Source organism: Acanthopagrus latus, chromosome 1, assembly GCF_904848185.1.
Source record: "Acanthopagrus latus isolate v.2019 chromosome 1, fAcaLat1.1, whole genome shotgun sequence".
In the NCBI taxonomy this organism is placed as follows: domain Eukaryota; kingdom Metazoa; phylum Chordata; class Actinopteri; order Spariformes; family Sparidae; genus Acanthopagrus; species Acanthopagrus latus.
In genome coordinates, this window is record NC_051039.1 from 13,438,589 (window position 1) to 13,461,407 (window position 22,819).

The 22,819-nt window shown below is 39.6% G+C and overlaps 1 protein-coding gene across 1 annotated transcript in view; it reads left to right on the forward strand.

Annotated features, from left to right (window-relative positions):
* LOC119022406 overlaps nucleotides 1-22,442 on the forward strand; it is a 231,860-nt gene extending 209,418 nt beyond the window's left edge. Inside the window, exon 3 of the transcript XR_005075921.1 lies at nucleotides 22,119-22,442. The gene's annotated coding sequence lies outside the window, so the exon portion shown is untranslated. The remainder of the gene's footprint in view (nucleotides 1-22,118) is intronic.
* The last annotated feature ends 377 nt before the right edge of the window (nucleotides 22,443-22,819 follow it).

The following is a 22,819-nucleotide window of genomic DNA, read 5'->3' on the forward strand; positions in this document are numbered from 1 at the left end:
CAGTCAGACAACCATAAGCTGGATGGAACTTCCAAGTCAGAATAGGCGTTCGGCATATGCTTCTATCTCACACACACACACAAATATCCTCCCATGTTCACAGCCACGTACTATACAGCTTGATAGACTAAAATGCTATTAACGTTCAATATAGTTGCATTGTGGGGAACAGCAGGGCTGCAGATGAAAGCTATTACAAGCCATAGATGCTTTGCTGTACAAAAGACAGATATTTTTATCTCCTGAATGCACTGAAAATTAAAGTCCTTGGAGCATCGTCGCAAAAAAATGCAGAGATGTGCTGCTCCGCTACCATCTTATTGTGAAAAGGGGAGGCTATTTGTTATTATCAGGGACACGGAGAGAAGTATGTGGTTTGATAATGAAACTGAATCCTGTTCCAGAGCAGCAGAGAAGTTCAGACACAAAACGATGCATGTATGCTCTGACCCACTGCATGTCGAGAGAGAAACCTTGGGCTATTTAACAGTTGCCCTTCAACAATGCACTGCTGCTGATGTGCAGGAGTTAATTAGTATTTCACTCCTGTGTTCTAGTAGCCTGATAGCACAAATACCTGCCTTTCATTTATACACTAACTAATCATCATGACTTGGGTTTATATGGTGAAATAATACTTTGTGGACCAACAATGCCCCGCAGCCTTCCTTGATTCCAGTTCACTTCATGCAAATGCTGTCCATGTTCCCTCTGCCTGCATTTGTCTACCGAGGGGCCCACTGCTCCACTCTGCTCACTGTTTGTGGTTAGAAAATTTAAATTTTAATGCAACGCTGTAAGGTATATTAGCAATTATGCAAATATATAAGAATACCTGATAGGATCTTTCCAGCTGTTCTTGAGTGCAGGGGCATGCGTAAAATATGTTCAGGCAATTTCAGCATGTGGGGAACTGAAGAAAATAAAAGCAGTAATGGATATAATATACTGCACATAAACCATACTGCACAGGGAATACCAGAGGGTTCATTCATGTGAGGGTCATCTATATGAAGTGGGTATCAAAGGCTTTATAATGTAGAGATGCAAGGTAATTCCATGAAAAGGTAAACAATGAAAATCAATTAGGGACATACCAAAATAAATCCGAGGCGAAATGAGAGCACATTTGCCGCTGTAATTGCTCCAAGCAATGTGACGTATCTAAAATTATTTTACTGTGATTGCTGTCATAGAGCAAATAGAAACTTAATACTGGAGACTAATGTTCTAATCTAAAATGTGTCCGCGTGTGGCTAAAATGCTAATACTGTAGGGAGTAAGCGTCACATTCATTCACAATTCCACAGCACATTTACAAAAGGGCTACATGTAATATTTATTTTCATAATCGATTCATTCTTTAATTATATTTTTATTTATTTTGTTCGGTGTGTAAAATAGTAGAACACTAGCCATCAGCCGCTCCCAAAGCCCAGGGTCAAATCTTCCAATTGCTATTTTTTTAAACCAGTCAGTAGTTAAAAATCCATGTAATTTGCACTGAGAGACAGCAGTGAGATCAGTGAATTAATTTCTTTTTTTTTGTTTTTCTGAAGGGGATTTATTCTCTATGAATTGTGTTGCCCTCTTCTGTGTTTGTGGAACCTATCCCTCTTCAAGTTCTTCTATCATGTCAAGCCTGAAGCTGATCAGTTGTCCCCCTTGACCCCCCCTTCACTTTATCCGTGTTTTGTCATCATAACTGCAGTGTTTCCTCTCCATTCATTCAGTAATGGAGGACTCCCACAGTAAGAACATTACCGCCACAGCTAGATGACATAGGAAGTAACGAACAATTAACGATGAAAATGAAAAACAAAATACCAGCAAGCGTAATGGCGTGGTACGTTGAAGAGACCTTTAGTCACAGTAAATCTACTGAAAGTAACAATATACTTGCTGCACACCACTTATACAACCAGAACTCCATGGATGTGGAAAAGATACCAAAACTTACCTGCTGCCACAAAACAATTACAGAGAAAACAGTGTAATTGTAAAACATATAGTACAGTTTTCTGTGTCAATCTATTCTTCACACATGACATCTATTCCATGTCTATCCAGACTGGGAGAGGGATCCTCCTCTGTTGCTCTAACTGAGGTTTCTACTATTTTTCCCTCTCCTAAAGGCTGTTATGAGGAAGTTTTTTCCTCATTTACATCAGGGGACAGATGATGCTTTATGCTGTACAGATTTTTAAAGGCCTTTGAGGCAAATTGTGATTTGTGATTTTTGGCTATACCATGGGTCTTTTTCAGATTAAGGAATCCTACCTGATAGAGGGACAGAGCAGGGACCCCCTGTAGAAGGCCCGCTGGCTATAATGTATAAATAAAATTGATCGATTTATTTCATCACTTCATACATTGGCCACACAACATGTACATAGCTGAAAAAAAATTCAATTTTATTTTCTGCTTTTAAGTTCAAGGAAGTTTGTTTAAATCTTTATGAAGGCTTCCTTGTATTATTAATGGAGCCTTTTACTCAAGCCTTACGGGAGTTTTGACTGGTCTCACTGCAGAACCGTAATTCTTCTATAGTGACTTAATCCTCGTTAACGGACTCAATAGATTTGCCAATGTCTTAAACCAGCAAAAATTGTCCCTGGGACTGGTTAAGGTTTCACTTCAAATGACCTTTTAGGTAATTCTGACATAATCCTGCAAGTTTTTTTTTGTTTGTTTGTTTATTTTTTCCAAAAAACAAGCTATACGCACAATGGCACAGCTAATTGTTTCGTATGTATTAATGCTAAAGTTTAAACATTAAAACAGTGGGTGTGTTCTTTATGTACTCAACTTTAAAATGGGCAGCTGTGGCTCAAGGTTAGAGCCAGCGTCTTGTTATCGGAAGGTCGCTGGTTAGATTCCCCTGGTCTGCATGTCCTCGGGCAAGATACTGAACCCCAAACTGCGCCTGATGAGCCGGTTGGCAACTTGCAGAGCAGCCACCGCCATCAGTTTATGAATGTATGTATGAATTACTGTAAGCTGCATTGGACAAAAGCATCTGCTAAATGTAAAACAATGGATCTTGTTGGATAAAAATAATATTCTCAAAGAGGACTGATGTATACATTTACTGCCTCACAAAGAACTCTTTCTCTCTCCGGTTAACATGTTCATACATCACAACATTTCATCTTTCTTCATATGACGAAGCTTGATCAAAGTTACGTTTCAGACGTTTATATTGGAGGCCACATGAGGACATGTTGATTCAATGTACTGCCTCTGATGTCTTGTTCAATCAACTGTTAACTTGAGAATACAAGAAAAAAAGCATTGCTCCAATGCACTTATGCTGTATTAGCCCACTAAGGTTTTCACAGTACTACGGCCATCCCACCTTATCAGGGTAATCAATTTGCAGCAGCTCACTGCAAAAGAAAAATCAATAACTGGTTTAGATGCAAAGAGCCACCCTCACAGTTTTGCTGCCTGTATATTTATTTTGACAGTTAATAAAATTGGCAGCTCAGCCAATTTGAGAAAAAAATAAATTAAAAAATGCAGTGGCTCATCCTGAGATGACGTGACCTCAGCTGTGTGCTCTTATAAGTTCTCACCTCTTTTTTGAAGCTTATCCTATTTTTACACTGGGTTTGTGTACATGAAAAAATAACCAGTGGAAACTATATTTGAGCTTAATTGTTTTATAGATGCCTCTAAAGTTAATTTCTCATTAACATGCATCAGATAGCTTTCATATTATTAGCTTAACAAACATTATATACCTTTCTGGTGTACTAGAAGATAATAAATGTTGACAGAACCTAACATAGCTGTGTATAGGACAAAATTGAATATAAACTAAATAAGCTGAGGTGCAGTACAGAATATAAAAGAATTCAATGCTGATTGTATCACTTCGCAGAGGCTGACATTTAAAAGTCAGGTATCCAACTTCTTGCTTCTCATTCTCTCATTATATCCAATACTGTGCTTTTGCTCTGTTAGTCTGGAAAGATGCAGTTCAGATGCTTTCCTACTGAGCGTTCATGTATCATGTTCTCTTTGCTTTTGCCAGCTTGTCATGAATATCTAAATGCAGTTTGAACCGGCCTCGTCGTCAAAACAACATGCAAACAGTCTTGGTGTATGTTTTTTTTAACTGTCAAGCTGTTCATGCAGCTTAAGAGGGTTTATGAGATATTGCCGTGATGCTAGAACATCATGTGTAGGGCTGTTCCAGGACCAATCATTTCAAATGACCCAGTCACATGGTTGGGATTTCTTTGCTTTGCAGCTGAATGGGTTAGGTCCAGGACCATCTCCAAGAGTGGAGTTTATGTCCTGTTTGGATCATATTGATATACTGTTGGCTTTTTATTGTTACTGTTGGTTCACTTGTTGCAACAGAAAGTACATACATGTTCAGGCAACCAAAATGCATAAGTTAAGACAACAATGAAAATTTTGTTAGGTTTAGGAAATGACAGTTAAGGTTGAAATACACCCTTTCACAATGTTAGGATGGTATGTTTCTTTTCCAGGCTTTTTCCCTGAGTCACAACTAGAATGACACTCAGTAGAGCGGATATCAGTCCCCTCAAAATGCCCTATCTTATAAAGAAAAAAGCAACTATGCGTGCTTAACATTTCATTCATTGCACCTGGTTGAGGTGGAGCTTTATCTATTTGATATACCACTGGGATGTTTTGTCCAGTGTTTTTCCCAGCTGAGGCACTGGCCCCATTCAGAGGCTCACAAGATTAATCAGTGAGGCTGTGAGATGACAAATAGGGTGCGATAAAGGAAGCATCAAAGTTGTATTACCAAAGTTTTTATTTTCTGATTGATGATTTTATTTCTTGGAATTTCATCTTTCCTTTTTTCGTAAAATAATGGATATTTTTCTAACTTTTCGTGCCTCAAATACGTTTTTTAAATGAAACCATCGTAACAGGTGAGGTGGAAATCTCTTTTTGGTGGAACTGCAAACAAATCATAGACACCTGCTGGGAATTCAAGCCAAGAACGAAACCTCACTTTGAACTTTGACGATATCCTTTATTTTGTATGTGCTGTACGTTTTTATGTAAGATGTTAACCTGAAACGTAAGTAGTAACTTCATTTGTCAGGTAAAGGAGTGAAAAGTACAATAATACTCTGATATATTGCTGAGCAGGCCAAAAAAAGAAGAAGAAGAAGAAAAAAGAAAACGAAAGACAAGGGACAAGCTTCGAAAATTATAAAAGCATCACGTGTTCCACTTCTCTCCAAACCTGCCGAGTTTTACCAGCAAGTCTAAAATTGGAACACATTCCTGGGCAGATGCATCCAGGTCCTAATCTGAAAGGGACGGGCATGTGCAAAGGCCCTCGAGGGACTCTCTTTCAGTCTTGGCCATCTCAATAGGTGCAGAACCAGCCTGGCTTTCCACACTGTGCACTTATGCACACACACACACACACACACAAGCATGGCTGCAGTAAAGAGTGAGTGAAACAGTGCTTTTTAAGCATTGCTTTAATGAAGTGTTGTGTTAAGAGTGCAACGTCCAGCCTGTGGGAGAATGAGAGAGAAAGAAGAGGGACTGAGGGAGGGAGACAGAAAAAAAACTGAATTACAGAGGAATAACAGCTCAAAAGTAAAGAGACAGGAAGAAAAATTGGGACAGAAAGAGAAAAAGAAATGACTTGGTGATGTGGTATTGTTTTGTGGGACTGAATTCTTACCTTTCTGAAAGAAATAAAACAAAATGTCTCAAGGGTTGACATCAAGATGACCAAAAGATAACTGATTTTATTGTTAAATTACATCATTGAACGCAAGCATGTAAAACTGTCCAATTAAGTATTGTGCGGCCTCTACAAAGTACAGCACCGCACACATCCTGTGTGAGCCGAACCTTGAGATAATTATTTTTAAACCTTGAGAATACATCAGTCACACATTCCCTTGGGGAGACAAGTTGGGCTAAGCCCAAGGCGAACATTGCTTTGGGACTCCCACTGCCTCCCAAGATTCAACACTAATGTCCCTTGGTACACCTCTTCCTCATTTATCATACTATCAAGTGACCCATATAAGAGTACATTTGAAAACCTCTGAGGAAAAAAACCCTCAGGAATTTCTGTAAAGATAGTGCGGAGGTATAGAGGGTGTGCCTTCATTCAAAAATCTAATAATTCCTTCACTTTGATAACATGGTTCAATGTGATGTTGCACACCACAAACAAGGTGTTAAAGTTGGATCACTAATTTTTCACATATTTCTCAGCTCTCGGCCTTACTAAAAATTGGAACAAAGCTTTTCCTTCGAGACTCTATTGATCGAGTTGTTACAGCCTGATCTGAATTCTGTTGCTAAGCAATAAATGGGAAAAAAAAAACTAAACTAAACAAGTAAATATTAATAACCTAATTACTTTCTGGAGTAAAGCGTGTTGCCTGGCAATTACATATTTGGCACAAACAACACTAAACTTTTAAGCTGGTTGAAATCAATGAATTCTGCCACGCCGGTGAATCTGTTTTTTTGAATCAGAGAGAGCAAGAGTGCTACAGTCAAGATGGTTAATTGATAGATGGTGGAATTGTTATCGAAAGTTGTGTGAAAGCCTGCCATTTATTTGAGTCCATGACTTCAAAACGGCACAGCAAAAGATTACACTCTGTTCCCAGGCAAAGAGGGATGCTACTGCTTAACTGTGAAGCATGAAAACAAAAGCACAACATAAATATGTTGCCTCCAGTGCACTGGCTCTGCTGTATTGGATAGTCAGAATAAGTCCAGGGTGCCTTGAACCTCAAAAATGTTATTTATTTTTGCATATAGACTGCTAAGAAGACTTGCCTGATAAACATGTCAGAATGTACATTTATTTCCAGCATCATTGCTGTTTGCATGCTCTTCCATGTGTCAGTCCATGTTCTTTGGTGAGAGTGTGGGACTGTGGGAGCAACATGGACGTCAGAAAGAAGTTGTTTTGCATCTTATCATTCAGAGCGTTTAAACAACATGTTATCAGTTGTTTCCAGTATTTGAGTAACAAGGAGGAGCAATAACTTTGCAATACATAAACTCAGTAAATGTTTCTTACCGTCAACCAAATGTTTACTTTCATGTGCAATGTTTCCACGTCATATGACATCAACTCAGCAACTCGGGTATCATAAACCTTCTTCCAGAGCTGTTGTTCCAACTTGAGAGGGCAGTAACATGAATTTCCCCAATTGGAAACCTTTCCCTAAATGTCCGACAGCACATGAAGGTCACCAGGCAGGGCTTACCTGGAATGTTTTAGTTATTTTACTCACTTTAAATGCAACTGACTGAATCCTTTGCAGCTGCAACCCTCTGTGACTTTGTTTATTTAAACCTAATTTGACTTTAATCCTGTTCCTCCACAACATTCTCATTAAAATTTTGATGGGTTATTTTTCTCAACGGCAGTCTTGTTGGTTTACCTTTTTCAAAAAAGCAGCATTTTTGAGATGGAGGAAAATGAGAGCTCCTTAGAAAAAAAGATAAGGGGACAGACCCAGTGAAAGGTTTTATGATAATACCTTAAATTTAAATTTCTTCGAACAAACTTTGTGTCATAATGAGTCTCCTGTCCTTCACTTCTGCAGATCAGTTAAAGGCTTCTGTCGGCTGGAATTGCACAGCGACGTCCTGTCCTCCAAAACTGAACTCAATTTTGTCAAAGAAAGAAGAAGCATTTTTGCATTTCATCACATCCATTGCATCATCTGGAGAGCTAATTAGACATCTAAATACCCTTTATTTTATGTTAAAAAAATATAAATAGGCTTTTTTTTGTGAATGTACCCGAGTCAAACCTTAGTGTAAAAGCATAATTATGACGAAAGATGGCAATTTTAAGATTTACTGTATTTTCATTCTCAGGTCACTATGGGTACTTTTACAATAGCATCAAAATCGCTATTTTTAAAATACTAAGAGGGTTCGACGCAACATGAAACTTTGCTCAGTATGACCAGGGTCTCTGCACATGAACACAAGCATTAAGAACATTGTTTGTGTACACAGTTGACTAAAAAGAAAGTTTTTGAACAACTCACAGAGTATAGTATATAGGAATATTGTAGTGGTATAACATGATCAAGTGTAAATTGATCATTCCTGTATCATTGCGGTGCAGTGAAGTGTTACCTTTCAACAGTCTTACAGCCCATTTGATGGAACTGTCCATGAGCCTGGTGGTGCAGGACTGGATGCTAACCTGTCAGTAGCAGACAGAACAATTTTTTGGGGTGGGGGCCTCTGATGATCCTGTTGGCCTTCCTTCTGCACCGCTGGGTGTAGAGGCTCCCCATGGATGGCAGCTCCTGGTGATGTGCTGTGCAGTTAATGGTACAGTTGAGGCCAGAGCAAATACAGACAGGGTGGTGATGCCGTCAGTCAGGATGCTCTTGTATGAGTTGCATAGTACTGTTGAGTCTGTGTCGGGCCTCCTCAGCCTGCAGAGGAAGAAGAGCCGTGGCCTTGCTGTCTTAGTGATGGTGTTGTCCTGACAGTTCAAGATCAGGTCCTTGTTGATAAGAACTACCAGAAACTTTAAGCTGCTGACTCTTTCCGCCAAAGCCCCATATTGGTAGTTATGCAGTGTTTCCCACACAAAGACTTACTTTACCATCCATGATCGATTGACTTGTGGCCCTCGTTCTACCCTTCCCATCTACCATCTACTGACATTTGCAGAGAGAAAATATTCATCCCATAAATGCACTGATTGTGATGCAACCGCTTCTATTTAATGTAGCAGTAATGCTCGTGAGGACACCTTGTTGTTACAAAGTCATTCTATACTGAGTAGGTTTAGAAGATTTCAGTATGCTACATAATTAACAACAAGCTTCTTCCAATGTCCAAAATGCTGTGTTGGAATCCGGGTTGTAAAATAATATGATTAGATAGATAGATAGATAGATAGATAGATAGATAGATAGATAGATAGATAGATAGATAGATAGATAGATAGATAGAGGATTGCAATAATCTTGATTTTATTTAACACTGCAGTGAGGATTTAAGACCTGCGTGTACTGTCTGGTGTTTAAAGTAATGTAACTACAACCAGGGGATGGTGGTAATCTACCACCAAAAAGGCCAGTGGATTTGGGGGGGATTATGGAAAGTTCAGCATGCTGTAAACAGCAAGGGGTAAATTAATCTTAGTTATGATTGCTATGCATGCCTCTGAAAGTAGAATTATGTGTAGGTTCAGAAGTTGGACTGACATTTTTGAAGATTAAATATTTCAATTCTAAATTTCCAAACACCACCGTCATTGCCTGAATGGTTCAAATCCCCAGACTGTCTGGGAGGATGTGATGACTAACCCTGCTCCTGCTTGCAGTGCCTGTGCAGTATACTAAAAATCTCAATATCATTTTTTGATTGGGAAGGTGAGAACCTTTGTGCCAAAACAAGTTCTGTAGAAATTCAACACATTTCTGTCTTGTGATACTTTCTAAAGAACCGCACATGTACTTCTCAATGCTTTAAGGTAGACTTATCTTATCTGGGATATCCAGTATTCGATGAACTACAATTGAAAGTTCTGCACCGGATTTTACCTGTTTATTATACTAGCCACATTTATTGTTAATTATCAGGCCGTATTTTGCTTTACATATGTGCCATTCAGTATATGGTATATGGTTCCTAAATTGGAAGTTTGGTCCTTAAAGTCTAGAATCTTAAATGCTCTGTAACTACTCGGAATTTGTCATTGGTAATTCCCTTGAAGAGGTGTTATTCTTGTGACCGGTCATCATGATTTTGACATAAAAGTAATGATGTCTCTGCACCCGTCTACTGTGAGCTCAGTGTGTCCCTTCATAAGGTACAAAAAATATTCAAAGAAAAGATGAGAAGACATGAATCCCAGCAAGAAATAGCCAAATGATAGTGACCCTGCAAGACAAGGGCAATGTGCCCAGAGGCAACATAAACAGACAGCACTGCGGCTTCATGGTGACGTTATACCATAAATAATTAAATAGGCCATTCTTAAGGAATAAAAGGAGCGTGAAAATGTATCAGGGTTTGCCTCTCACTCTGCCAGCAGCTACAGTATATTCATCACAGCTGCTGTAATGTTCTTAATAAGCATCAGCCAGCATTTGTCTCAAAATAATCAATGTGAATAATCAATGAGAACGCTTTAAGGGAAACTCCACTGTCAGATTTGTTTGAACTCTTGCCATCATCATCAATGATCCCACTACATTAAACAAGTTATTCTGTGATAAAAGGCTAAAAATTAATTCTTGTTTCATCTACATTTGCTTAACCAAATCTGTGTACTCCTTCTTCTGTCAGTAATTATGAACTTTGGTTGGAGTAGGAATGTATTTCTTTAAAGTGAAGTGAGGCAATCTACTGATTCTCAGAGGGGGAAACTAAACAATGGCACTGACCATCTAAAAAAAATATTATTTAAGGTATCTGTTATATCACCATTCTGGCTAGTGGGTTGCAGAGTCACTGAAATGGATTGCCTGTGGCTCTGAAGTTTCAAGTCTCTGCTAGCTGATTGCATTGGATGGCAGCTAAGTGCTATCTGTAGCATAAGATGACTCTACACCACTCCACAAAACAGCAGTGAAAAGTTTTGAACATAAATACTGCACAAATTGTGGACAGACACCTAGATGTAAGGAAAAAGTGACATTTTTTTAAACACATAGTTGTGTAAAATGTTTAATTTATGGCCAAAGTGAAACCATCCACTATCCACCAGCAAACCACAAGCAGTTTAGCAGAGATTTTGCCTGGCATAATGTTCCAATGCCTGAATGATTGTGATGAATCCACGTGGACGTATTATAAGTTGTGCTTTTTCAAATACTGTCTTTGCATCTTACAACATCCCTATCTCAGACCAAGGAAAAAAATATAGCATTTCATCAAAATGTTTTCTCAACTTGATGCTTGACCAGTTTTTGATTTGTTGCCGTCTCTGCTACATCCCTAGTGACCTGATTAAATTATAGCAAGCAAAGCTTGTTGTGGAGAAAGGATGGAACCTGCAATGAATTGATGGCCCCATTTCCCCCTTTTTATTGTACACTTTCACAAATATGAATATATTCTCACCTTTTCAGGAAATTGCCTTTACAATGAGGTTATCAAATAAGTGTGTCTCCCCCCTCAGCCTTGGCAGAAAACCTCTTTACACCCTTCCTTTAAAGATCAAATCTCAGCTCAGATACAGGATTACTGGTGTTGAATTAGAAGAGGATTAGACATGGGCTGAAAGGGACCATTGTGTTCTGAACATCGCTAATGTTGCTAAGGCCTTTCAGGTGAGAACTCAGGTTGGTCTCCACATGGAGCAGCAGTCCATTTAACTGAAGAAACACCTTGATCACATACTTATTAAACATCTTATATATCATCTACATCTATATATGAGATCTTACTCAGCAGCACAGTAAGCACAGTGTACAGAGGAAACTAACACAAAGGACTTGGATCAGGTGACTCAAAGCTTTCAAAGCTCAGCAGTAACATATTGGGCTCTTTGACCTCTTGCAGTTATAATCATTGCCCTGATGTGTCTATAGAAGTTTTTCAAAGGAACAGTTCGACCTGTGCTCTATTTATGGTCAAAAATATGCCCACCATTATGCCATTATCTTGGTTGTTCATTATATTTACACGTTCAAAATTAACTCACTTGATGAAGTCGTCATGTTAAAATTTTTAGAGTGATTTACAAGCTGAAAATCCATCCATTTTACTTTATCTATTTATGTCTGTTGTCTGTGTAGCATCTTTGTTGGTTTCAGGGCAAATTTACAATGACAGCATTCATTCTTGAAGTTATGACTCGAGGTAGCTGTTCAGATATAATTAGCCTAAAATTATTGTGATATGACCTGGCAAACGTAACTAGACAACAAATAGTGAGCAGCACCAAAACTACAGAAAATGGCCGCTCACTTTAGCTAGAGCTAGCTGCCATTAGCTAGTTACCGTAACTCAGTTAGCTGTGCAGCTAATGATCCTATTGGTTTACAAACCAAGATGGTTTTGGTGTGTTTTATTTAATTTGGTCAAAGACAGAATGTAGGATTCAGTGCAGTTGTATTTTCAGTTCAGTAAGGAAAATAGGTGCAAGAAGATTTCCTTTCCTGACATTTTGTGGATTTTTGTATATTAATCAGCTGAAACTACTACAGCTGTTAGACTATCCCCTCTTGAGCTTCAAAGTGGTATTATAAGCCTGGATGGGCTGGGGCTAGCTGGCTAGCTAGCAGGCTAACTTCAGAAGACAGCTCTCCAACATGAGAGGTTGCTGACGTTGAGAAGAATTGGTAATCAGTAAGCTCAACAAGTGTATTTTTGAACTCAGGCTAGTCGTTTTCTCCCTGCTTTCAGTCTTGATGGTGATCTAAGCTACTCAGCTACCAGCTCCAGCTCCATACTAAACACACAGACAAGAAAACAAATAATGTCAAATTATTTAAGTAATTATTTCCTCAAGTGCTCTTTGATCACACAAATGTGGTGATAAACAAAGTGGTAATCTGGAACCAAACCAATAATTGATCAAAAAGTTGACATACTGCCAGTTTGACCCATGTCAGGGTCCTGGTTGATGAGGGCATGTTGAGGGGCCTCTTGTTAGCTTGTACATCCTCTGTCTCTTTGAAGCCCCCCCAAAAGCTAGGGTAGCCAGGAGGGGGATCAAAGCCATAACAGAATAATTTGTCAAGTGTGCCTGTCAGTTTTAAGAAGATCTAAGCTATTTCATCTCCAAACAAAACACAACAAAGGTAACAGAGTAGAAAAAGCAATAATGAAAAACGTGACGTGCTTCTCACTCCAGCCTTTCATCAGACATTTCCGTTGCCACCGAACATTACTGTCACTGTTCTGCAATCCTGCAGCGGTGCATGGAGATTCATAGAGGGGAGTAATTACTTGAGAGCGTTTTCAAGCTGTTTTCCTCCTGTCATATACAGTTAGGTGATTTTTCATTTATTTCTTTTTATGTTCCATAATTAACACACGGTCATCACTTTGCAATATGCTATAAAATGCTTTATCTGGAACTGCTGCTAGTTTATCAGCCCATTTTGAATTAATGATTATTAATTGTTTATGGATGCATGGGGCAGCGGGTGAATTGTACCAAGTAAGCATCTCATATTGGTTGTCACATTTGGGTGCATGTAGACTTCATATCTGCTGTGCTTCAATGATTACTCATTAACATCAATTTATCATTTAATGTCAGGCTCATTTATTCCCTCCTAGATACATAAATCGCCTCAGACCATGCTCCGAGTGCATGTTAATGGTCGTGCTGTTTCCACGGGCAGTTGTGGTTTTTAAGAGGCAATATTTCTCATTATTTCTCAGAATGCCTCACAGATGAAGGTGAACGAAGGTGTCGCTGTTAATGTGTGAGGTGAAAGCAGCTATAGCAACCACCTGAAGTGAGAGGCCCTCAAATTACATTAGCATCACAATTAGCTGTTCTTTTGTTTTAATTCAACCACATTACTCATTTCTACAATTAATATTCCAATATCAAGTCGCCAACTGGTTTGGAGATGAAGCTACGTGAACACATTTATTAGTCGGACAGAGAACCCCATTTTATATAACTGAGCTGGGATTTAAATGATAATTTTGTTACTGAGTCATCACAATAATTTAATCAATGAAATACTTTAGCTAAAATGTTTAACATTCCTTTTAATCGAAAAGCAAATGAGAAATGTATGATGTAAACTGTCAGAAAATATGTATCATGAGTGCGTGTTTGCTGAAAGAGTTACTTGCCGAGTTTTAGACATTAAAGTGTGTTTACAGGTTTTGGGGAGTATAGTGCATAAGTGAAAAGTGGCGTATAAGGCCTTTTTTGTCTGGGTTGCATTGTGGGTAACAAAGGCACCTTATTTTTAAAATGAAGAGGAATGTGTGGTATAAAAAGGCAACACCTCTCTCTGCTGTATAGATTTTCATCATTTGTTTGTCTAGCTGCTCATAATGACTTTGACACCATTAAAAAAGTCCACTGATAGACAAGTGGACTACATTTTACAACCTGCTGCCTACAGTACCTGTAATTTAGCCTCTGAGTGACATAAGGAGTCATCAGGCACCCTTCTTTTACTGACCTTAATAGAAGTAAAAGGTTCAAAGCGCTAACCTTGGTAATTTACTGACCTTAATAGAAGTAAAAGGTTCACTGCACTAACCTTGGTAATTCTAATAGCTAGCTACCTCTTCTGATTGATTAACAAGTTGGTAGGTGTTGTTGACTCAATGTCAAGTCAAACTGTGAAAATCCCACAAAGTTGTTGTCTGTCATCTGCACGGGGGCTCATGCAAATGTCAAACCCACGGCTTCAACAAAAGCAGTTAACAGCCTCTAAATCACAGCAGCAAAGGGTTCACGCATACTGATGACCCTGCAGGGAATTATTATCCAGCATATCCTGCTGCCCTTAGCTATCCGGCCTGCAACTCTGCTGTTGTGTTTTTCTTTGCTCTCATAGTATTGTTTTAGTTGCATCAGGTGGCTGCTCGCCGTGAAAATGCTCACAAAACCATTTATCCATTTATTACACGCTCGGCACCAAATGGCACCATCAGTTTAACTTTGACAACCGACGTCTCATCTTTAAAGCAAAGCTTGTTTCTTTGACCAAAAAACTCCAAGTATTGCAAGTTTAATGTATTGCTAACACGCAATTTACATAGGGCTCACAGCAGTTTTTGGCCACACAAGGAGTTTGTAGTTTCTGGGCTCTCATCGTCAAAGGTGTTGGCGTGTAATATGTTGATAAAAGAATCTGCGGAGGCAAGGCTGGGTGGGATGATATTGAAACACATCTCAAGCCTTCCTGTAGCTTATCTCTGATGCACACCCCTGAGCTGATTAACGGCTCCTGGACATGTGAACCTTTACATTGTCGCATTCCCACACTTGCCTAAAGGGAAGCCTCTGGTGCTGTCCCATCCTGTCACTACTGACTTAGAGCTCAGGCTGTGAAACACAGACACTACAAGCTTTAATGGAAAATTGTGTTACAACACTTTTTTAACTATTGACAGACTAACCTCAGACTATCAAAGAGGTCATCTTACTTTTATTTGTGATCCTCACAGAACAGATTCATATTCTTTAATTTTCAAAAAAACGCATATTTTATATATGATGCAATGCTGCAGCATCCCTTTTACATTGTGTCTTCAACACTCCGTTTTAGCCACAGAGTGAGAGATATTGCCTCTGTTCAATCCCTTTTTAGTAGCTCCCTTTGGCGTGGACTTTGCAGACCTTTTACATGCGCAAAAATGTTACGTAACATGATGACCATTAAAGGAGAGGCAACAACCCAAAAAGCATAATAAGACCTCTTTAAAGCTCCCATATTAAGAAAAATATGTTTTCTCTGGTCTCTACATATATATAACCTGGTCCTTCCTGAGTCTGCCAGCTCCTAGAAAGAGGGAAACAAACGAGTCCTGCATGGTCTCTGCATCCCACTCACTGGTAAAACGGCGTTCCTACAGGCTGTTCAGATTCAGCTCCTTTCGTTACGTAACAAAAGGAGTAATTCTCACACGGTGATAGGAGATATCCGAGAGGGGGCCGTTCATCCCCGACGTGAAGTTCGGTTTGTCCAGTGGTAAGATAGCAGTGTTCGCAATGTCGTCGCTCAGAGCTAGACACGCAAATTGCTCTGTTGTTGGTTGTAAAAATCAACATAAGTACCTATATTCTGTCTCAGCTACAGAAGAACAGAAGAGACAGAGGTTGCATTTCATTTTCTAACGACAATGTGCCGGCTATGGTTCATGTAAGTTTGTATGTGTGTGCCACTTCACATCAGACTGCTTCAGTAACAAGGGTCAGTACAATGCTGGCTTTGTCTCAACACTGACCCTCGTAAAAGGATCAGTCCCAACCATACGGGACCCAGCAACTGCACCACAGGTAAGTGTTGCCATGGTTTGATAGTATTTACAGTTGCCTACGAGTATGGTGAAGTCAGGTGGAAATTGGCTAACTAGTTAGCTCCGCTTTGGTCCACTACACAATGGCGTTTAAAGCGAGTTTAATGTTAATAATATTACAATGGAGCTTGGTTGTCACAGTAAAAAAGTCTGGAAACATGCAGACTGTAGACAGAGACCTTGCGAACAGTGTCCAGGAGTTTTGAGACTGTGTTGGAGACAAACACACATTTTCGCTAGCTGTTAGCCATTAGCTACATGGTAGTAACTGTAACAACACATAACGAACAAACTAACATTGTCAGACATACTAACCATTCCGAAATGTCCTGCTGCAGCCACAGAGTCTGCAGTTCTTCAGGAGCCTCTCCTTCTGGGTCCGATTCTCGGTCAAACTGGTATGGTTGAACGAAAGCATCTCTTCGAGCCATAGTGATACATATCCACCGTAACATCAGCACCTGCTACCGCTAGCAAAAGAAGCATCGTCTTCCTGAGAGTGACGTGTAGCAGGAAAGGCAGGCTTAGACTCACGTAGCTCATTAGCATTTCAAGGTGCAGGCACAGAAACAGCCTGCTATCAGTAGAGCTCACTTGAGCGACGTTTAGACAGCTGAAATTAGGACCACGGATGGGTTTGGGACAATGCATATTGAATACAGTGTTGTTGGACCTCTGACAGCTGTGTGGAATTGATGAAAAACAGTATGATATGGGACCTTTAAGGGAATGCCAAAATATGGATTCCTTTTACCAAACTTTCAGATCTTAACTTGAAAATATCTCACAAAGTAAACACCATCTCATTTTATACTATGTGTTTACTCCATGAATAGAGACTCCTCCTGCTGCAGGAAAAATCCTGCTTTTTATATATTGACATGGGTGAGCTTTTCTCAGCTGTGGCACAACGATTGATGTGTACATCATGATTTATGGAGCAGCAACTGATAATTTATTGGTTAATTAGTTACAGCATTTTTATGTGCGGTCCCTGATTTAATTATGTCCTAATATTGTAGAGCTGTGCAGAGATTAAAATTCCCTCAATGGAGCCATCACATACTGCCCTACTGCTGCTGCATCTGAGTCACTACTGGCTCTGAGCATGGCTGCTGTTGTGCTTTGTGTGTGTGTGTGTTTGTGTGTGTTGGTGTTAAGGCCCCTCCCCCACCACTTCTGTTACAACCTAAAAAATTATACTCGCATAAGTTTCATTGCAATTTTGGTTCACAGATTGAATGTAAATAGACACAACAGTGGATCATTTTTTTTCAGCTGAATCCAACTGTGATTGATGCTCTATCTATATATATATCCATATATCTCTCTTTATATCTATCTATCTATCTATCTATCTATATATCTATATATATATATATATATATATATATATATATATATATATATATATATATATATATACTCTTGAACCATATTCTATTCCATTTTTATCATTAGCATTTACTTTCAAAAAATGAAAGAAAACATCCAATATTAGACTGTATGACATACTGTAAGTGACTAACATGTTTCAGCAGGCAGGAATGAGGCCAAGCAGAAACTTATTCTGTAAGGCATGAGTCATCTTAGGTCATTTAGGGTCATCAGATTTTATATTTATTTTTGGCACTATTTTCTAAAATAGAAAAAGAGCGGACCCAGTCTCTGAGCGGTCAAACCTATGACTCTACCGTGGCCAAAATATGCAGGCTATGACACCATCTGTTTATTTCATCATTAGTGGTAACAGTGACATCAGAAGGTCAACGGTCGCCTGGACAAAAAGGAAGGGGGACCCTATAAATACAAAAAGCTCCTTTGCAGCACATTACTGCATCATCCTAAGAAACACACCACATCCTCAGCAAACACAATGCCTAACAGTATTATCATGCTACATCTCTCTCCCCACCTTGTACCTCATTTAATTATTCATTCTCTGCTCATGTCTTTTGTATTATTGAAGATTTGCCCAGCTGGCCAGTAGTGCAACAGATAAGCTAATTATAATATCAGTGCCACTGAGTGCTAGAACCACGGTGTCCTGCAGAGGGAAGGGTGACCTGCATGTTTAATGAGGCTTGGTGGCTGCTGTGGCCACAAATTTAATAATTTTGCAAAAAACACAGGTCAGTGGTTAAATGTTAAGGGATAGTTATTTAATATTAGGGATAGTTAGGGTTTTTTGAAGTCAGGTCCTATAAAGTACATATCTATAGTCGGTCTGTTCCCTACCGTAATTGCCGATCAGCGCAGCCTCAGTTTGGAGAAGCAGAGAACCACTCCAGCCCAGACACTCAGCTTTGTACTGCAGTGAACAGAGTCCAGATGCAAAGCGAATTTTAACCACCTAAAACAAGGCCCACCTAAAAAAATCTATATCAGTTTAAGTATAAGTTGTATAGAGAAAATTCACACCACTTTACATCGCCGTCAGAACGCCCTTTCTTTTTGCACTACATTTTCTAAACCGTAGAACCTCTGTATCACTGCACATTAGCGCAACCGCCCAGTCACACTAATGCTTAGGGATACAGAGGTTCTCTGTGTCTGTGTCGGAAATTGTTAAGTTTCATTTTGATCGAAAGTAAACACAGTTGCGTGCATAAACCTCTCGTCCAGCAACTGGGCCTCACACTGTATTTCGCCGCTCGCAGATCACCTATTGCACTAATGCGGTGGGCCTTGTTTTAGGTGGTAAAAATTTGCTTTGGATCTGGACCCCGTTCACTGCACTACAAAGTTGAGCGTCTGGGTGGAGCAGCTCTCCAAACTGAGGCTGCGCTGATCCGTGATTACGGTAAGGAACAGATTGACTATAGATATGTACTTTATATGACCTGAGTTAAAAAAAAACCCAACTATCCCTTTAATGGATGCCGTTAAGTGTTGATTGCTTAACCAGTGAGAACAGTTAAGCGTGGTGGTACAGTTGCATGTAAGCATGCTGTTTGCTGAAAGCCTCACTAGAGCAGTCAAAGAAGGAACGATGTCAGACTATAGGTACATTAGTATACGCACAAGACATCCGCTAACAGTTAGAAGTTGAGGGCACTCAAAGCAGCTCAGTGCGCCAAGATTTCTTTCCTCCAGAAAGGCAACAAAGTCGAATGAAAGTTAGGATGTGCGATGCTACGCTTCAGTCATCAGTGGCACTAGCACTATGCTGCACCACATTTAGAACTGCTGCTACGTGCAGGATGGTTCACGGTCCATAATCCAATTGTTGCTAGTCGAGGGGGAGTAAGTTGTGATGCACAATACATCACTTGACACCAGCTAATGCTACACTGCGCCATCAAGCGTTTCTGTGACTAAACAAGTGGAAAAGCGCTTTTAGACAGAGAATGATAAGCTGAAAGTTACGCTAGGCAGTGCAGACAAGCTAACGTTTGCTCTGGACTGCTCTCAGATGATGAAACTTCACAACTACCTGTAACTTCACCTGCCCTGACTGGCAAATGAAGCGTAGTGTGCTCCTTCCTCGATCGTGGCACAGCTTCAAAACTACAAGACAGAATGTGTGGAAAACAGGTCCAGTTAATGTGGAAGCGTGCGCTCCTGACTCAGGGGCCTCCACAACGGGCATGTTCCAGACAACCTTGAGCTGCTGCCCAAATTCATCGAATCAATGGAACACCGAACTGAAAGGAAAGGACATCTTGTATTTCACATCATTTTGTTTTTTGGAGTTTCTTTTTTTTTTTCTTTTTGTTAATAATCATTCGGCAAAAATTGACCACAACTGATATCCCAGGTCCATAGATTTATATTATCCAGATGATCTTTAAAAAGCTCAGGCTGAGCCACAAATTCAAAGTGTCGTTATATAACGACCTTGGAATGAGATTCAATCAACTCTCTCTCCATAATTGCTTGCTCCATCTGAAGAATCACATTCACAACAAGTTCAAAATGTGCTTATTATATATTGTTGGACTTCAACAGATTCACCCACTAAGAAACCAGTGATTAAAAGCAGATGCAAACTTTAGGACTTTTGACAGTCGCACACATGCTCAACTCATCTGAAGCTTAAGACAGTAGGTAAACCTTTTTAAACCTCTGTGTTTTGTGAATATTAAACTCAGCATGGCACAAAGGGTCCGACAAAAGTCAGCAAACAATATGTTTGCTTCTAGAATTTTTCAACAGACTTACTTAAATTATTAATGAAAAATTCGTTTCACTTTCCAACTCTGACTACACAGATCGTTCATTTACTGTAAGTCACTTCAGCGGGGTGAAGAAAAGTTAATTGATTGTAGGTCAGAGAAGATCTGATTGTCAAGGGCTCATTACATGCAACTAAAAACGACAAGGAGACTTGATGACATTACAAACATATACTGTAGCTTATACCCTTTTGAAACTGTGCTGCCCACTCGTGCTGTTGGATGATACTCTGTTCCGGCAGTCGGCGCTTGTTTACGAGCAAAACATCAGAGCGCTGCAATGACACTGATATGACAGAGAGCAGGCAAGTCTGTCACTTTAGGTTCAGTTTGTGTCCACAGTTTCAGAACTCCAGTCGTATATCACACATTAAAATGCTGGGATAGTCCTTCTGTCTCTCTACGTAAAAATTACACATACTGCTGATACAGTTTTATTAAAGCACTGAATGGAGCACCGTCATCCAGACAGAGAGGAAGCATGATTTAGAGAAGCAAAGGCTGACAGTTCTGTGCTTACAAAACCTGTTCCTGCCAGAGCTGACTGAATCTTCAATATTTTTATTTTATTTTACTGAAACTAAATCAAAAAGCAATTAAATATATGCATTGGTTATAAAGCAAGATATCAGTTGAATGAAATAGTGGTGCTCAGTGTTTCATATTACCTAATCATTATTGGCTCAGTTTCTTGCCTTGACCTTGGCCATCAGTTCTTATTTTACTTACAAATATACATACATACCTTCGCAGGGTCTTACTGTAGATCACTACAAGGTTGCAGAAGACATTAGATCAAACTAATATTTTGATTATAGCATTGATTACCACATCACATATTGCTCATTGCCTATTTATTCCATTAAGCTTATGTTTGTGATGATGAGTCTGTTTTATTACCAGACCTGTCCATGTCCCTTGATTTTGCCCCCTAGATGTTTTTCACCTCAATTTAGCGTGCCACTATTGGCTCATCCTACTATAGCCCTTGAACAACAGCAAGATCAGCATTTACCATTTTGAGTAAACTCACCTTTCTTGGTAATCCTGTTTATTAGGGTGAAATATGTCTCTTCCGTCCGTGTGCAGCCGCACCAAATCAGCTGAAACTGACTTAAATCTGTGTGCTTGTGCCTGTGCAACAAATCAATTGGCTGTTGTGTTTTCTGATTCGGTTGCGATTAAGCATACGATTGGCTTTTGGCAGGAAGGGGCGAGATATGTGTCAAACAACTGCATCATCTCAATCGATATGGACTCTTCTATTCAAAATGCTTAATCTGGTTTGTATCCTTTCTTATAAGGTCTCTGGTGAAGGAAAATGCTGTTAATATTTTTAAAATAGCTTAGCTCTGTCAATCATGTAGCTACCACAACAGCCCGCTGGACAGCAATACAGCATCGTTTCACTTACGGGTGTCACTTGTCACTGAATAGACCAGACCTCCTTCGCGAGGTGCTCCAAGGCACCGGCTTGCAGATGCATGAGAGGCTCCCACACATTTGATGTAGAAAGGTACAAAAACAGATAGTGGTGACAACCAAAGCCTTCTTTCAAATGATGAACAGGTGGAGAGACTCTTCATCATGTATGGTGCTTCAGGAGATGAGAGTCCACTTGGAGAGGAGGAGTATCAAGATGTCTGTGCTTCTTTAGCTGGCTACAGTGGCCTTGTCTATCAACTCCCACGGAATCACAAGTGCGCATGTCATCTCCCGGATCTTGGTTGGACAGCTGATGTCACTGCTGTAGAAGCTGTGAAACATATAGCAGGCTCTCTCTCGCTCTCGCTCCACCCACTCTACCTGTTTAAGAGAGCAAGGAAAAAAAAAACGCAAACTGCGTTTAAGACAGCTGATATTCAAGAGAAATGACACACTTCATATCCCTGGCTCTGCCTGGTTAAACATGCCGTGTGATCATTTTTGCAAATATTTGTTTATTTAGTCTTAGGTTTTGTTTTACAGGTTCAATCCACAGCCCTCTGCTGCCAGCTCTGCACCAGCTGTAAAAGAAGATGAAGAAACAGGTGTCAATTTCCAAATCTCTTTTTGCAACCCTTGAGAAACTGTTGGGAGATGATTTGGGCAGCATTTGGAAAATCTGGAAGAGCCGCACAATTTAATTATTCTATCCCCATTTAAGTTAGCCAGCTCAGTCTTTGATCCAGGTATTTATTTTCACATCCGGAAAGTCGAGCTTCTTGGCTTCAAAACACCACTGAGTGGCTTTCGTAAGAATAAACAGGACTCCGCCTCCAATGCTATTCCTGGCAATAAAACTTCCTTGAATAGACCACATCCTCCCCTTATTTACGCACCATCACCAGATGTAGATAATGCATCATCACTTCGTGGTAGAAGTGAATGTGTTCAAATTTTTCAGTTTATTTTTTTTCTTTTTTAAAGGCATGAAAAACATGTTCCAACAGGGAATGCCAACTATCCAAATAGGCGCATGACCAAAGGCTGAGGAGACCAACTCGGGACCAAAAGCAGAGTTGAACTGTTTTGATCTCATGAATATATTTTTAAAATGTGAAATTGATTTCATTACATAGTTGTTTATTTTGGCACATTCATCAAAAAGCAGTTAAAAGTCTGTGTTTTGATCTTCACTACATTTTAGTCGCAAAGAGCGGTGTTAAAGGAGCTTACGTAACATGAGA